Source organism: Procambarus clarkii, chromosome 11 (genome assembly GCF_040958095.1).
Source record: "Procambarus clarkii isolate CNS0578487 chromosome 11, FALCON_Pclarkii_2.0, whole genome shotgun sequence".
NCBI lineage: Eukaryota > Metazoa > Arthropoda > Malacostraca > Decapoda > Cambaridae > Procambarus > Procambarus clarkii.
In genome coordinates this window covers 5,298,807-5,317,706 of record NC_091160.1, presented here as the reverse complement: position 1 = coordinate 5,317,706, position 18,900 = coordinate 5,298,807, and the positions used below count along the sequence as shown (strand labels likewise).

General features: G+C 41.1%; 1 protein-coding gene across 1 annotated transcript in view; it reads right to left on the bottom strand.

Moving 5' to 3' along the window:
- LOC123758393 (uncharacterized) overlaps window positions 1-13,190 on the bottom strand; it is an 89,213-nt gene extending 76,023 nt beyond the window's left edge. Inside the window, exon 1 of the mRNA XM_045742749.2 lies at window positions 13,038-13,190. The gene's annotated coding sequence lies outside the window, so the exon portion shown is untranslated. The remainder of the gene's footprint in view (window positions 1-13,037) is intronic.
- Between the last annotated feature and the right edge of the window lie 5,710 nt (window positions 13,191-18,900).

Sequence of the window (18,900 nt, the reverse complement as noted above, 5' to 3'; positions counted from 1 at the left end):
CTCCCCCACTGAAGCCGAATCCCTCCTCACTTAAGGGGTTTAAATTAGACCCACATCTCCGTCCCACACTACAACCTCAAGAAAGGCTCATACCAAACTATCACACAATGCTTCAAGTGTTATGGCTTCAACCATTCCACTAGACACTGCAGGGAAAAGGAACAAACCTGCTCCTTATGCAGAAACAGGACACTTCTGGAAAACCTGCTCAGAGGTCATTGACGTATAAACTGCGGTGGAAACCACCCTGCCACCCACCACACTTGCAAAATAAGGATCCAACTCCTTAAGTCAATGAGGTAAAAAACCCATCACCACTACGCTATCAAGCCCAGACTGCACACCGAGTCCCCCCCCCCCCCTTAAAAAAAAACTACCCAGTCTCACCACCCCCAACACTCCCCCCAAATGCTCAACCCACATCCATGGGTTCAAATTCCCTACACTTGCTAACAAATGACACCAAGAATGGTTACAGCTACTCTCATAGCCCAGATACTAGCACAAGGAGAAACGAGCAAGAGAATCATCAACATTCAACAGATTCTGACAATCTCCCATGCATAACCATCCCACCCAGCATGACACCACACCCAGCACCATCTCCATCCAGGCCGTCATAAAGACCCCCATCCAGACCTGCCATAAAGTTTGAAAATATTATTACAAATGTATGGTATACATATAATATTATAAATATTAAATATATAAATACACAATTTTATAAAGTTAAAAGGACTGACATGTGATTCATACAGTGAAGCACAAATACAATACATCAGACAACGGAGAGGTGTGGCGAGTGTTCGGGAGTATTGGGAAGACGTAATGTAGGCGTCATGTGTTGCACGTGTAACATAAGATTTCACCTCGGCTGTACAGAAGTATCTCCAGGATGCACAAAAAGGCAAGGAATTTACTGGGTTTGCAAAGATGACCGATTAATGTTAGAGAACATAACTAAACTGATGAAAAACATTCCCGAGTCGGATTATCATTCACAGACAAGCTACCAGTGATATTTGCGGACTGGGAAAAGACAACATTGGATAACGACCAAACCTCAGGAACATAGTTTAGTTAGTTTAGAGAACCGCAGCAGTAGTGTGGAGGAAGAGGGTATTGTAGTACAAAATAACAGCAATATTGCAGAGTCAGGTAATATAAACGATGAGAGCAACAGTGAGACAGTGCATAGATGAAGGAATTGGGACGAAAAACGGAGATGGCTCCAATAAAGAGGTAGACAAGACAGACACAGGTATAAATACCTTGAAAAATGCAAAACCGAAACGTTTGCAAACTCTACGCTAAAGGAATATGCAAATATGGAAAATTAGGAGCAAAATGCAACTTTCTGCATCCTCGAAAATGCAGGAACATGTTGGAGAGGGGTACATGCCGTTTTGGAACAGGGTGTAGATACTTCCACCCTAAATTATGTCATATTTCAATTAGGGACAAAAAATGCTACAATCTTTAGTGTCCGGAATTCCACGTGAGAGGTACACAGCGTTATAGACGGGAATATCAATATGACTACTGGAATTTTTTTGGAAGTCAGAAATGGTAGTAAATATAAGAGGAACAGTCAGATAGAACCACTACAGGATTACAGATGGGAAGGGAGATACCCACAAGACTGGAATACAAATCATCAACAAGCACACAGGTACTACACCACACAACACCCGTCCTACTACCAAAACTGGACGAACCACTTCCAAAGCAACACACCCTGGACGAAAACAGTGGCCTCCTTACCAGAGCCTCATATTAACACCAAGTAAGGCATCCAGCACTTCTACTAACACGATAACCATTTATATTTGCCAACATCCAGGGAATAAAAACACGCAAATCCAACAAAGTTCACTTTATAGATGGTCTCCACGAGGCAAATGCAGTGTTTGCAGCCCTAACAGAAACTCGCACAAAGGACTACCATGATGGTGAAATATGGATAGCGGTTTACAATCTTTTCAGATGTGATAGGAAACACCGGCTTCAGGGTGGGGTCAGCCTCTACATCAAAGACACTCGTCTGCACTGAGCTGCTAAACACCTCAAATGATATGGTGGAAGTGCTGATAATCAAAATAGAGATCCTTAATGTAGTTATTGTCCTTGTATACAAGTCACCGGAGGCAAACCCTCAGCAGTTTAAAGACCAACTAATGAAAATGGAACACTGCTTGGAATACTTCACAAATCCAGCTCCGATCATCATCCTGCTTGGGGACTTCAACTTACGGCACCTGAAATGGAAGCACCTGGCTAATACAGTAATATCAAAGAATACCAGGAAGTAGCCTAAATGAACAGGCACATGCAAATGACCTGCTACGGATGTGCGACACTTTTGCCTTAAACCAGCAAATAGTAGAACAACTAGGAAGGAGAACACGCTGGACCTCATTTTCACTAATAATGATGAATTGATCAGGAACATAATGATTACAAATACCTGTTACTCAGATCACAACTTAATTGAAGTTATGACAACCATGGGGAGTAGACCTTCAAAACCAGTCCAGATTCTCGGTGGAGGAGATTTCAGCAAATTCAACTCCAATAATAAACATACTGGGAGCAAATAAACCAGGACTTCAGAAATAAATTTATTTATTTATTCGGGAAGAACAGCTAGAAAATGCAAACCTGAACCAGTGCCTGAAAAAAATAAGCTCGGTAGCACTAGAAATATGTTCAAACCGCATACCCCTAAGAAAAAAAAAAAGAGGGAGATGCAGATTGGAACGGGAACGTCGTTCCCTATATAGGCGAAGAAAACGAATCGCGGAACAACTTGAGAGTCGCACCCTATCTCAAGAACGGGGAAGAAGGTTAGGTAGAGAAATAGAAACAATTGAACTCAAGCTACAAGAATCATACAAAACCCAGGAGAGGCAAAGAGCAAAAGGTCATCAGTGAAAGAAATCCGAAATATTTTTTCTCCTATGGTAAAATCAAGATCAAAAGCCACATCTAGCATCGGGCCCCTGCGAAAGGAAGATGGAACTTTCACCGATGACAACAAAGAAATGAGCGAGCTACTGAGGAAGCAGTACGACTTTTCAGCGAGCCATTAAAGGCACTAAAGATTGATAACCCAAATGAATTTTTCATGGATATGATACCAACTTCAAATCATATCAGACGTCACCCTATCCCCACTGGATTTTGAAGAAGCCATAAACAGTATGCCTATGCACTCTGCACCAGGCCCGGATTCTTTGAGCTCCATATTCATCAATTACTGTAAAAAAAAACACTATAGCAGGCCCTCCACATTCTGTGGAGACAAAGCCTAGATACTGGCGTTATCCCTGATATACTAAAAACAGCAGAGAGCACCACTTCATAAAGGAGGAAATAAGGCAGAGGCAAAAAATTACAGACCGATAGCACTAACATCGCACATCATAAAAATTTGAGAGAGTGCGCCAAGATCACAAAATACATGTAAACACAGCATCTCCATAACCCCGGACAACATGGTTTCAGAACAGGGCGCTCTTGCCTGTCTCAGTTGCTGGACCACTATGATATGGCATTAGATGCTATGGAAGAAACAAAACGCTGATGTAATTTACACAGATTTCGCAAAAGCTTTTGATAAATATGACCATGGTGTTATTGCACAAAATGCGTTCAAAAGGAATTACCGGAAAAATAGGCAGATGGATCTACAATTTCCTGACTAACAGAACCCAGTGTGTAATAGTCAACAAAATAAAATCCAGCCCATCAACCGTGAAGAGCTCAGTCCCCCATGGTACTGTGCTTGCTCCAGTACTTTCTCATCCTCATATCTGACAGACAAGAACACAACCCATAGCACTGTATCATCCTTTGTAGATGACACTAGGATCTTCATGCGAGTTGGTAACAGGACACGGCAAACCACCTATCAGATGTAGATCAGGTCTTTCTATGGGCTACAGAAAATAATATGGTGTTTAACGAAGATAAGTTTCGGCTCATGCCCTATGGAAAAAATAAATATAAAAACGGAAACCACGTACAAAACTTGGGCAAATCATAACATAGAACGAAAAGGCAATGTAAAGGATCTGGGTGTACTCATGTCGGAAGACCTTACCTTTAAAGAACACAATAAAGAAGCCGTCACAACTGCAAGAAAAAGGACAGGTTGGGTAACAAGAACTTTTCACACTAGAGATGCTATACCGATGATAGTTTTCAAAACGCTTGTGCTCTCTAGAGTGGAGTACTGCTGCACAATGACAGCCCCTTTCAAAGCTGGAGAAATTGCCGACTTTGAGAGCGTGCAGAGATCCTTTACTGCTAGAATCCACTCGGTAAAACATCTAAACTATTGGGACCGACTAAAGAGCCTAAATCTGTACTCCCTTGAGCGCAGGCGGGAGAGATACATATTAATTTACACGTGGAAAATAATAAAGGGGCTGGTCCAAAACCTGCACACAGAAATAACATCACACGAGACCAGAAGACATGGCAGGATGTGCAGAATACCCCCGTTGAAAAGCAGAGGTGCAACAGGTACTTAGAGAGAACTATCAACATCAGAGGCCCGAGACTGTTGAACACGCTTCCGCTACACATAAGGGACATAACTGGCAGACCCCTCACAGTGTTCAAGAGAAATGAATAACCACCTCCAAAGGATACCTGATGAACCAGGCTGTGACTCGTACGTCACAGGGGCTGTTTCATCAGTCCAGCAACCAGGAGGCCTGGTCGACGACCGGGCTGCGGGGACGCTAACCCCCGGAAGCACCTCAAGGTAAGGAGGCCTCCAACTGCTTCTCACAAACCCCACTCCATGACAGCTACCCCTCTAGATTGGAAGAAGGAGAAAAAAAAAGTTCAAACTCACCAAAACATAAGAAAACAGCCAACACAAAGAAGGGCATCAGGCATCATGAAGCATGTACCCTTCACCTTGGCCCACACGCCCCACGTCAACCCACCTCATGCCCATTACCCAGTACCACACAGGTACAAAACCAAAGATCCCATCAGCTCTGCACCAACACCGTTCTTCTCAGTCAGAAGGATCAACACCGCCCCACACACCCCCAAACCAAAATTGGGGCAAGTGTATACCAGGAATCATGAAAACAGCTCCCACTCACTCCACTTACCCGACACGATCATCCCCAGAACTATCCACCACAACCCAACGTGCAAAGGAGAACCTCTTCTATTTAATCACAAACACTCCCTCACTCAGTCGGTAAACAATGAAAATCACAATTCAACGTTAGAGGCTACTACAATATCGAGCATCTAATTGCTAACTTTGTAGAGACCAAAAAGACCGGATGTGCTGCTAGTGAACTGCACATTCGTGGCGAACTTGTAGACTTCAGACACTATGGCTACATAACTTGCCAATCCCCCGATGAAGCACATGAAGGGGGTTACTATTGCAGTTAAAGGCATTTATAAACGACCTCACTACCAACTGGCAGCACAAACTCTTCTAACAATCTGTATTCATACTCGGCACAGCCAGATGATCATTTAAGCCACAGGCTCCAGTATGTGAATAATTCCATTTCTCCTACACTACCCATAAACTTTGGTGTTCCACATGGCAGCATACTTGGCCCTCTCCTCTTATCTACATTACTGACCTTCCAAATGCCTCAACACCTCGAACCGATCTTGTTTGCTGATGACACAACTTTCATTTTCTCCAGTCCTGACCCGCTTGCTCTAAATGTCACTGAATACTGAACTAAATAAAAGTCCATCTTTGGCTAACTGCTAACAAACTCACCCTTAACATTGACAAAACTTTCTACATTTTGTTTGGTAATAAATCCTCAAATGAAATTAATCTAAGAATAAACAATATACAAATCAGTAGTGAAGTTTATGGTAAATGCCTTGGTGTCCTCATCGACAAGCTGAATTTCCAGGGACACATTCTAAATATAGCAAAATTTTTCTAAAACTGTTTGCATTCTTTCCAAGATCAGATATGTACCTCGCCCTGCCCTGGTGACGGTCTATTACTCATCTATCCTCATCTCAACTATGGTATTTGTGCTTGGGGTTCTACTTCCCAAAATCATTTACGTCCTCTAATTACCTAACACAAAGCTTCTATTACAACAATATCCAACTCTGGCCCCAGACAGCACTCGGTACCCTTACTCAAATCTCTCAATATATTAGATATTAAGTCGCTGCACATCCTCTCATGTGTACTCTATTTAAAACTCAATTGTAGTGTCAATCCTGACCTTAAAAGATTCTTAGAAGGTTGTAACAGAACCCATGGGCACCACACCAGAAACAAATGCCTATTTGATATTCCAAGAGTACGACTTCAACTAGAAATGTTCTACAAATCAAGGGACCCAGAATGTGGAATGACCTTCCCAGTCATGTCGAAGGCTGTACCCCTCTCAACCAGTTTAAGATGAAAACTAAGTACTACCTAATTAACTCCATGTAACCTACCTTACCCCTAAGTGTCAACCCATGTCTTACTATTTTTAAACAATGCTGTTTGTTGACCAACTTGTATATTGGCTATTTTCTACCATGTCACCCCCCCCCCCCCTTCAATCTTTTTTCAACGCAATTTATACTTTAAGCTCAATTACTACTAAGTTTTAGTTTAAGTGCTTTTCCCCCCCACCTCACCTTGCACGCATGCATGTACGCATGTATGTATGTATGTGTGTGTATGTATGCATGTATTCTCAATCACGTTAAAGACCCCCTCTATCATCCAATTAAAGAGAAAAACAACTATGTACTAAATAATCAACTTGTAACTTTAATTATGCTGACCTTCCTATCTGTATTCAGACTGTGCCTACCATCATTATAGGTGATTATAACGCTAGGCATAGGAATATTGGTAATTCCCAGTTCAGTAATCGTAACGGCAACCCACTGGTGTCTATTAGGTAGTCACGATGATGCACAGATTGTGGGTGACCTTGAACCGACGTATATCTACGGAGGTATTCTTGATCCATGTCTCTGTCAACGTCTCCCACACCATGTGCGCCTCGTCAGTAGTGCCAGATATGGTGTCTGATCATCTGGCCATATTAGCCACTGTAAGCATTGGAAGCTCTATCCTCCCCGGCGGAATGTTCAAGCGGAAGAGGCTGGCTGTGCCCATCGATCAACTAGACAATTTTGTCGCTCATGTGTCAGAATGGTACAGTTAATCTGAGCCTTCATCAGTTGAAGATTTTAACAATGAGCTCACAGGTACTATCGAGCAGTTTATAGAATCACTTGATCCATCGTCCAGGCCACGTAACCCAAATTACACTGGTCATAGCACTTATGCTTATTATAATGATTCTAAATTGCATGCACTAAAACGCACTGCCAGAATAATTGGACTAGCTTATAGAAGGACCCGCACTGCTGAAATGTTTCGGCTCTTTCAAGCGGTTCTGACCGAGGCCAGGGAACGTATGGTGGAGCTGAGGCAGAGACTGGGAAACTTTTGTCCGTGGTCTCAATTCTCACACGTCACTAAGTCGGGCATGGAAGGATATCAACAAGATCAATGGGAAAAATGCTGCAGAGATCTCGTACCCTAATCCTCTCCACAGAGCAAATGAGCTTGCTGATGCTTGGGCCACGACTTTCAGCTTTGACAGTCTTCCTCTACCCTCACAGAATGAATTAAATAATAGATATACTTATAGGGCAAGGCTTCTTGACTTCATGCTTCATCAAGAGGATGACTGTGACATGCTTTTTATGAATACGAACTAGATTCTGCTCTACATAAAGGCAAAGCTACATCACCCGGGGAGGAGGGAGTTACTTACGGCATACTGCGTATGCTTCTGTTAGTTCCAGGGAATCCCTTGCTTCAATTGTATAATATGAGCTATGTAACTGGGGAGCTTCCTAAGTCATGGACCAACAGTGTTATTATTCCCATTCTTAAACCTCGCCAGCAGAGTGCTTTTCGCCCAATCTCCCTCACTAGTTGTCTCTAAGTGTCTGAGAGGATGGTTCTCAACCGTCCCCTTTACAAAATTAATATGTTGTCTCCCCAGCTTTACGCATGGAAAGTGTACATCACTGTATTACACATTCCTCACCCTGCATACTGATAGGTCATATACCATTTTCCTAGATCTTGTCAGCCTTTGACATTGCTAACCCACACGTCATTCTGAGAGAACTTGCCAAAATGAATTTTGGAGGATGGCTTCTACGGTGGATCAGAGGCTATCTATCCAACAGGAAGTCATCTGTACTGTTCCAAGGGCATAGGCGTGTAAAGAGATTTTAAACTTGGCACCCCACAGTGAGGTGTCCTCAGTCGTAATCTATTCAATGTGTTAATCAATGCACTTTTAAACTTAGTAACTAGAAGGTCCAACGAACACATTAGCTATGTGGATGATATACTGATCCACACCAATGTGTATACCAACACCCAAAATGTTCTGAACTCTATTGTACACATGTCAGGAACTATACTTCTCAGTAGAGAAAACAAAGATCCTGAACCGACACCCACCCAGACGGCGTGGGGCCGTTCGCAAAATGCAGTTAGATGATGGCTCTCTGCTCGACTATGTTACCAGATACAAATACCTGGGCTTGAGGTTCTACTGTACCGCAATGTTGTAGCCAGACTGGGTCGCCAATGTAGAGAGGCTCCGTGCTCTCAAGGCTGTGGCAGGCAAACAACTGTACCGTACAGTGTTATATATTTATTTCAGTTTGAACAATTTTTAACATTAAAGGATAAATCCTTTAATTGGTTGAAATTGGTTTTAACATTCGAAATCTAATTTGTTGATGTTAAATAATATAAGGTTCAAATTTATTAAGATACATACTTTGAAAACTATTTCTATTTGATACCAACAGTATCACGTTAAGAGAAGCGTCTCGTCTTGCTAACCCAAGTATAAAATATAAAAAACAGTGCAACTGTACTGGTATCTGCAGTACAAATATATGTCCCTATTTAAAGAAAAAAACCCTGCACCAATCACTGCCACTCCTGACACCAATGCAACAATAAGGAGAGTGATAACAGTGCTTCACATTCGACAATGTTAAATTATTTAACAGATGAGATAATGAACATTGGAACAAATGTACAGCTCTCTGACCTTCATATAAAATCTGCATGTGACCTCATCAAACAAACTGTGCCAAGCGTAGAAGGCCTTCATGACCCAGCGTTGTAGCGGGACCTCTCCTGGCCAGTTACAATTGGTGAATTTATTCAAATTATCCAAGTTGATGGTTGTCACTGGGTCACCGTTTCCAACATTGGAGTAACTGGACAAATTAACATATACGACACCAGGCATAAATTACCATCCAAATCTACTGAAGTTATCTTGTATGCTCTTGCTAATTGCCAGGATGATAAACTGATATGCAATATAATGAATGTCAGCAGACACAGGGACTCGAGTATGAGTGGGGTATATGCTGTGGCGTTTGCTGCATCACTTGCAAGTGGTGTAGATCCGGTGAACCTCGTATGATGTGCAGAATATGAGACAACATCTTCAAGAGGAAGATGATTTCCTTTCTTTAAAGGAAAGTGTCTCATCTCGTTCCCTGCAGCTCAAGACACCGAGAAGAAAACGAATCATCCGGTCATGCTCGATGGAAGTGTACTGCATTTGCAGAAAGCCAAATCATTTGAAGCTGATGGTATGCTGTGACCGTTGCAATATTTGGAACCATGGATCACGTGTAGGGGTTACAGAATGTAATGATTCGTGGATTTGTTTCTTGTGCGCTAGCAAGTTGTGAATTATAATTTAAAATACATTATTATTATTATTATTATTATTATTATTATTATTATTATATTATTATTATTATTATTACCTTATCAAATGCTTTGCTGAATCAAATAATGTTATTACTGTCAATGTGTTACAATAGCATAATTAAGTGCTGCAAGTGTCAGGTCTTTTATATAGTCGGTATTTGTTATATTCTGTACTCTATGTTATTTGAATTTCAAATAGAAATAGTTTTTAAAGTATGTATCTTAATAAATTTGAACCTTATATTTAACATCAACAAATTAGATTTCGAATGGTAAAACCAATTTCCACCAATTAAAGGATTTATCCTTTAATGTTAAAAATTGTTCAAACTTAAATATGTAACACTGTACGGTACAGTTGTGTTTAATTATGTTTTGCGATTCCTTGGAGTGATTGCACAAAATGAGGTCAATGGGTATAACTGGTAAAGTAAGACGCTGGATACTCAATTTCCTGTCTAACAGAACACAGTAAGTCAATCAAGAAAATCGCGTCCGAGCGCAGTTAAAAGCTCTGTACCTCAAGGTACAGTCCTTGCACCACTGCTGTTCCTTATTCTCATATCAGATATAGACAAAAACACAAGTCACAGCTTCGTGTCATCCTTTGCAGAAGATTCAAAAATCAACATGAAAATTACTCCTGCTGAAGACATTGATAAACTACAGATATTAAAGTTTTCTATTGGGCAGCAGAAAACATGATTAACAGTGATAAATTCCAGGTACTCAGATACGGCAAAAATGAGGATCTTTAACATAATACAGGGTACAAAACAATCTAATCTGCCCATAGTTGGAAAACAGCATGTCAAGGATTTGGGAATAATGATGTCTGACGACCTAACTTTTAGGGAGCTTAACCAAGCAAGTATTGCGTTAGCCAGAAAAATGATAGGATGGACTACGAGAACCTTCAAGTCCAGAGATCCCATCACAATGGTTGTCCTCTTCAAATCACTTGTGTTTTCCCGTCTTAAGTACTACTCGGTACTCGCTTCCCCCTTCAAAACAGTAGAGATTGCCGAAATAGAGGAAATACAGAGAACATATACGGCACGCATAGACGAGATAAAGCACCTAAATTATTGGGATCGTCTCAAGACTCACCCAATGTACTCACTAGAAAGGAGACGAGAGAGATACCAAATAATACACATGGAAAATACTGGGGGGACAGGTCCCAAACCTGCACCGTAAAATAACGTACTGGAGTGAACGACATGGAAGAAAATGCAGAATAGAATTAGTGAAGAGCAGAGGTGCCATATGCACAATCAGAACACTATGATCAGAGGTCCACGGTTGTTCAACGTTCTACCAGTGAGCATCAGAAATATTACAGGAACAACCGTGGACATCTTCATGAGGAAACTAGATTGTTTCCTTCAAGGAGTGCTTGACCAACCGGGCTGTGGTGGGTATGTGGGTCTGTGGGCCGGTCCAAGCAACAGCCTGGTGGACCAAACTCAAGTCTGGCCTCGGGCCGGGCTTGGAGAGTAGAAGAATTCCCAGAACCCTATCAACCAGGTATCAACCCAGCCCTGCCAATGACATGTGATAGCCCATGTCATGTTCATAGCAAATGGCACCATCCGTTTGTAGGCGCTGCGTTTCACACGCCGCTTAGGTAAACAGAGCGTACAAGACGCCCGCCAAGCTTGGACTCTGCTAGTCATGTACCATTATAAATATTGAAGTCGGCGATGAAGATTAAGCCACCCAAAAGGTGGCACGGGCATGAATAGCTCGTAAGTGGTGGCCCTTTGGAGCCATTACCAATATCAATAGCTGATACTGGAGATCAGTGGAGGTGCGACTGCACCCTATGGAGAGGTGGTGACCTCTGGGTTGAAGTAAGTAACCAAGCAATGTCTTCATATGAACCCTACAACCAAGACTTCCCAAGCAACAAAACCACAGCCCACACTATAACCGAGAAACACGGAGACGGCAGCAAGACTAACCAGCGTCGTCTACATCGACCTACAAGTTGTGGTGGCCGGCTAGCAACTACCTACTCAGTCCACCAAGCAACCCAAGCAAAAAGTCAAAGTTGTATCAAGACCTACTCCAGCAGTCTGCCAAACCAGAACCAACTGAAGGCAGCCGCCTTCACCGTCCCCTCTTTATAGGGATGGTGACCTAATTGCCAGAGATTATACATATATACATACACAGTTCTTACATTCTTTTACAGCCACTAGCAAACAGCGTTACGGGCAGGTCCTCAATCCTAATATTCCCCGGATTATGACTAACCAAATCTTAAGTAGGTACCCATTTTACGGTTTGGTAAACCGAAGCTACGGTTAAGGATTGGCCCCAGTAAATCTTCCCCAGCCAGGATACGGACCCAGGCCAAAGCGCTCACGAAACGCCAAGAGTTACTCCTTGCCAATTGGTGAAAACCATATCCGCCTCCATAAAACCGACGCAGAAGACTTCACAGAAGGAAAAAAAAAGAGACTAGCTTCATGGAAGAAAGAGGACAGCTGTCTTCGCCTCGTCGCCCCCGATTCAAGACTGCCTCTTCGCCTAACCGGCCCGGTGTTTGAGACCTCAGTTAAGCCACGCAGCTGGGTTTAGCCCTAGCTGTCTCTCCGACTTTAAAGTTTCTTCTCACTGGCTATTCTTCAGCTATACACACTTCCCCGTCCACCCAAAGGGTATCTTGTCCTATATCTCTCATTCAGGTTCCCACCGGACCTCACTCCCTAACAATGTACACACTACTAACTTACCGTTTACTTGAATAATGAAATTTCTTCACCTTAAACGCTTAGGTTTTTACCGCTTTACTGCATCTAACGTTATGGATAACTTGCTACCAAGTACCTTATACTTGCCGCTCTAGTACAGTTAACTTAAGCGAATCCTCTTTATCCAGTTGAGAAATTTTATTTTACAAATTCTTCAAAAAAGCATACATTGTAAATTGTGAACCCAAGATGTACTGATATTTGATGAACTTCATACATGTTAAACTTTTGTTTTTAAATATACTTTACGTTACATGCAGTTTGAAAGTTTCATCCTCACGACGACTGCACACACTTATTATCCCTTTACTAAAGGCCCGCTCGATCCCAGAGAGAGTACGGCCAAAACCGTCAGTCTCGAACATTAAAGAACCTACTCTAGCAGCAAGTTCCACGAAGACGGGATCAAACATGGCGAGGAAACTCCAATACTCATTAGAGTATGATCATTCACACTGTAAAAAAAACACTAAACTAACCTGCTGCTCATGGTGTGCCGGCTATCACCTCCCCGCTTCCCTGACACTCGTGACTACGTCCGTCCCCTGTAGTGCGAGACTGAACACTGAGAGCCAGCCGCTTCCCTCCCCGACTGTATACACACTTGTCCACCAATCACCAGAATTCAAATTATTCCACCAGCCAATAGCAACTTGCCATATCAACCGCCAGCGAATCAGATTTCAGTTCATACCCAGTCCAAATTAAAGACGTCGTCTTCCAACAATAACAAATACTCAATAGCGTAGGACTGTTGTTTCAGCAGTTATCATTTCCCATTAAAAAAATACTTTTTACTCATGAAAATATTTTAAAAATCTTATGTCACTATGCATGTATTTGCAATTGTAAATGAACATAATACATACACTATGTATGTATTTTAAAATTGCAAATGAGCATCATACATTAGTAGGCTCAGCAGCGAAATTGAAATAAGTTGATTGAGGTAAAATACACACAAAGGGATGAGGTAGCTCAAGCTATTCTCACCCGTTCATTACATCGTGTTAATGCATACATAGACACATCACAAACAATAAACATATTACCAAACATTCTGAGAGATAAACATATACATTCCTCCTTTACACAAGTAGTATGGTATCAGACGTACACACAAATACTTTTATGATCTAGGTATACTGTATAGACAATTTGCAAGAGATATGCAGATAATTCAACAAAAGATTACAGTCTTAGTGCAAAATTCTTGTATCTCTCCAGAATATCATCAACCTTTCCGTTGTGACACATCCAGGCTATTTGTTCAGGAACAGTCCTTATCTCAGTGTTTCTATATACATTAATCAGCGGACAATCAAGAACATAATGGGCAAGGGTGTGAGACCTTAACATACCACATAATTTACATTTCGTATCATTATCATGAACACCTATCCCATATTCCCAGTAATATTTGTACCCAAACCTAAGCCGCATGTACACAGAGTCACTCCAAGCATTTCTCCTTTTACCATAAGTGAAATGGGTGTTTTGACTCACATACATGTAGTGTTGCATGGTTTGACTTCTCTCATACATTATCTCTCTCTTCTCCACTTCTGCCTGTGCCTGAATATTTCTGATTTTGCTTCTTATTTGTCTCATTGTGAATTCACATTCAATGTCAACTTGTGGTTTTGATGTGGCACGTTTGGCCAAGTCATCCGCCTCCTCGTTGAGCACTATTCCAACATGAGACGGAATCCACATGAATTTCACACTATGACCTTTCAGCTGTATCTCAGTTATCCTTTTCTTACAATCCTCAACTATGGACATGAAGACTGGGTTTCGACTGTTTAAGGAATCAAGTGCTCCTCGGCTATCGACAAATACAAAAACATTTTTGTCGTCATGACGCACTCCCTAAAAACATGCCAGAATGGCCTGCAGTTCAGCTTGTGTGGATGATATATAATTACTAAGTCGGACTTCAATTATCCTGTCCACAGTCCCAAACTCCGTATATTCCCTTATTAGGACACCACACCCAACATATTTCTTATGTTTTTCTTCACTGTCGGTGGTGATGGAGATATCAATTCTCCAAAATTCATTATTATTTATGGTCTGACGCCTGAACGCGTTTTGTAATGGCTTATTACATTTACAAAGGCTTTATATATATATATATATATATATATATATATATATATATATATATATATATATATATATATATATATATATATATATATATATATGTATATATATATATTTCTATATATATATATATATATATATATAATATATATATATATATAATATATATATATATATATATATTTTATATATATATATATTATATATATATATATGTCGTACCTAGTAGCCAGAACGCACTTCTCAGACTACTATGCAAGGCCCGATTTGCCTAATAAGCCAAGTTTTCCTGAATTAATATAATTTCTATAATTTTTTTTCTTATGAAATGATAAAGCTACCCATTTCATTATGTATGAGGTCAATTTTTATTTATTGGAGTTAAAATTAACAAAGATATATGACCGAATCTAACCAACCCTACCTAACCTAACCTATCTTTATAGGTTAGGTTAGGTAGCCGAAAAAGTTAGGTTAGGCTAGGTTAGGTTAGGTTAGGTAGCCGAAAAAGTTAGGTAGGTTAGGTAGACGAAAAACAATCAATTCATAAAAACTTGGCTTATTAGGCAAATCGGGCCTTGCATAGTAGGCTCAGAAGTGCGTTCTGGCTACTAGGTACGACATATATATATATAATATATATAATATATATATATATATATATATATATATATATATATATATATATATATATATATATATATATATATATAGCAACAGGGCTCCATTAAGGAACATATAATCTCTTCCCACAACCAAACCATCACCAGAGAAATCTTAGCAAACAACACAGAAATCATCGATAGATACAGCGATAGCAGGCGGCTTGACATCTGCGAGGCATTACACATCAAGAAGTCAACACCAGCAATCAACAGCCAATTAATGCACAACTATATTCTACCCACTTCAAGACTCCGCTCCTATATAAAAGCATCAAGAAATATGGGCCAATAGGCCCTCTGCAATTACTTCCATTCTTACCTTCAATACCCATTGTTTCGTGTTCTGTCTTGTGTTGAAAGTTTGTTTTCACCTCATCCAAAACTGTTGTAACATATCACCTCACCCAAATGCAGGTATAAAAAATCGAAGATGTTTAAGCTCTATTCAGTTATTGTTGTGTGTGTGTAAACTAAAGACTTGGAAAATGTAATAAGTTTTACGAAACTCGCTCAAGTGTCGTGTCAAACTAGAAATAAAAATGAATTTTGGAGAATTGATTTTTCAATTACCATCAACAGTGAAAAGAAACATAAGAAAGATCGAGAAAATTCGTGTTAGAATTATTAATCTTACTTTTTCGGTCATATTGAATAATATATGTCTACAGGAAAGACTGCTAAGACAATAATATATGTCTACAGGAAAGACTATATTTTTCTTCACTGTTGATAGTAACTGAAAAATCAATTCTCCAAAATTCATTTTTATTTCTAGTCTGACGCGACACTTTAGCGCGTTTCGTAAAACTTATTACATTTTCAAAGACTTTAGTTTACAGAGACACAACTATAACTGAACAGGGCTTAAACATCTTCGATTTTATACCTGCATTTGGGTGAGGTGATATGTTACAACAGTTTTGGATGAGGTGAAAAACTTTCAACACAAGACAGAACACGAAACAATGGGTATAATATTTTGTAAGTTAAAGGGAAGAATGGAAGTAACTGCAAAGGGCCTTTTGGCCCATATTTCTTGATGCTTCTTTATTGGTGCGGAGTCTTGAAGTGGGTAGAATATAGTTGTGCATTAATTGGCAGTTGATTGCTGGTGTCTACTTCTTAATGTGTAGTGCCTCGCAGATATCTAGCCGCCTGCTATCGCTGTATCTATCGATGATTTCCGTGTTTTTTGTTAAGACTTCTCTGGTGATGGTTTGGTTGTGGGAAGAGATTATATGTTCCTTAATGGAGCCCTGTTGCTTATGCATCGTTAATCGCCTGGAAAGATATGTTGTTGTCTTGCCTATAGAATTCAGTATATAGGCAAGACAACAACATCTCTTTCCAGGCAAAACCCGAGCTGTTTTGGCTTCAGCATGTTGGCCGCTGCATCACTAACTGTTCTTGCAGCAGCCTTTGCGACGAGACGCCTGATCCCTCCATCCTTTTTCTGTAGAGCACAGAGAGATGCTCCAAAAAAGATAGGTTGTATGGTCGCTGGTATGTTGCCAGCTAGACATGTGTTGGTGAATCTGGTTAGTTCCACCAAGAGGTTCTTTGCAATGTCACCCAGTGCAGGGTTGAGCATTTGCTTGAGGTGGTTGGGTTTTAGTCCTGTGAACCCACCTGCTGATCCTGTTGGGAAGGACAAGGCTGCTTTATGGACCACAGATTCAGCTACCCAGAGAGGTTCTGCTCTGGTAGCCCCCACTTGTATAATGTCGTCCTCACGCGGAGCCCTGGGTGGGTGTTTCTCCCTTAGGGCTTGAGCTGTTATGGCATCTCTGTCGGCAATTCAGTCATATATATATATATATATATGTATGTATGTATGTATGTATGTGTGTATGTGTGTATGTGTGTATGTGTGTATGTATGTATGTATGTATGTATGTATGTATGTATGTATGTATGTATGTATGTATGTATATGTATGTGTGTGTGTGTGTGTGTGTGTGTGTGTGTCTGTGTGTGTGTGTAACTGAAAACTCGCACCCCAGAAGTGACTCGAACCCATACTGCCAGGAGCACAATGCAACTGATGTGTACAGGACACCTTATCCACTCGACCATCACGACCGGACAAAAGCCGATGGTAGCCGAGGCTATTTGCCCATCAGCCCGCCGGCACTCTGATGGTAATCTTGGGCATAGTATTTTATCAAATCACCTCATTCTTTGGGGCTCACATGAGGAACACAAATGGGAACAAGCCTGAATAGTCCCCAGGACTATATGCAACTGAAAACTCACACTCCAGAAGTGACTCGAATCCTTTGAGATCTTGTATGTAGTGAACATGTCCCCCCTAATTCTTTTGTCTCTCAGTGACGTGAGGTTTAATTCCCGTAGTCTCTCCTCGTAGCTGATACCCTTTCAGTTCAGGTACTAGTCTGGTGGCAAACCTTTGAACCTTTTCCAATGTAAAACTATGTGTGTGTGTGTGTGTACTTACCAATTTGTACTCATCTATTTGTGCTTGCGGGGGTTGAGCTTTGGCTCGTTGGTCCCGCTTCTCAACTGTTGATCAACTGGTGTACAGATTCCTGAGCCTCCTGGGCTCTATCATATCTACATTTGAAACTGTGTATGGAGTCAGCCTCCACCACATCACTGCCTAATGCATTCCATCTGTTAACTACTCTGACACTGAAAAAGTTTCTTGTAATGTCCCTGTGGCTCATGTGGGTACTCAGATTCCACCTGTGTCTCATTGTTTGCGTACCACCAGTGTTGAATAGTTTATCCTTACCTACCCGGTCGATTCCCCTGAGGATTTTGTAGGTTGTGATCATGTCGACTCCCTTTACTCTTCTGTCTTCCAGTGTCATAAGGTGCATTTCCCGCAGCCTTTCCTCGTAACTCATGCCTCTTAGTTCTGGGACTAGTCTAATGGCATACTTTTGAACTTTTTCCAGCTTCGTCTTGTGCTTGTCAAGGTACGGGCTCCATGCTGGGGCCGCATACCAGAATTGGTCTTACATATGTGGTATGCAAGATTCTGAATGATTCCTTACACAGGTTCCTGAACGCTGTTTTGACGTTAGCCAGCCTCACATATGCCGCAGACGTTATTCTTTTTATGTGGGCTTCAGGAGGCAGATTTGGTGTGATATCAACTCCTAGATCTTTCTCTCTGTCCGTTTCATTAAGTACTTCATCTCCTATTCTGTATCCTGTGTCTGGCCTCCTGTTTCCACTGCCTAGTTTCATTACTTTGCATTTACTCGGTTGAACTTCAACAGCCATTTGTTGGACCATTCACTCAGTCTGTCTATGTAATCTTGTAGCCTCCTATCATCCTCTGTTTCAATCCTCCTCATAATTTTTGCATGATCAGCAAACATTGAGAGAAACGATTCTATACCCTCTGGGAGATCATTTACATATATCAGAAACAGTATAGATCCAAGGACTGACCCCCTGCGGGACTCCACTTGTAACTTCTCGCCAATCTGAGACCTCACCCCTCACACTGACTCGTTGTCTCCTGTTACTTAGGTACTCATTTATCCAATGGAGTACCTTCCCTTTCATTCCAGCCTGCATCTCCAGCTTTTTCACT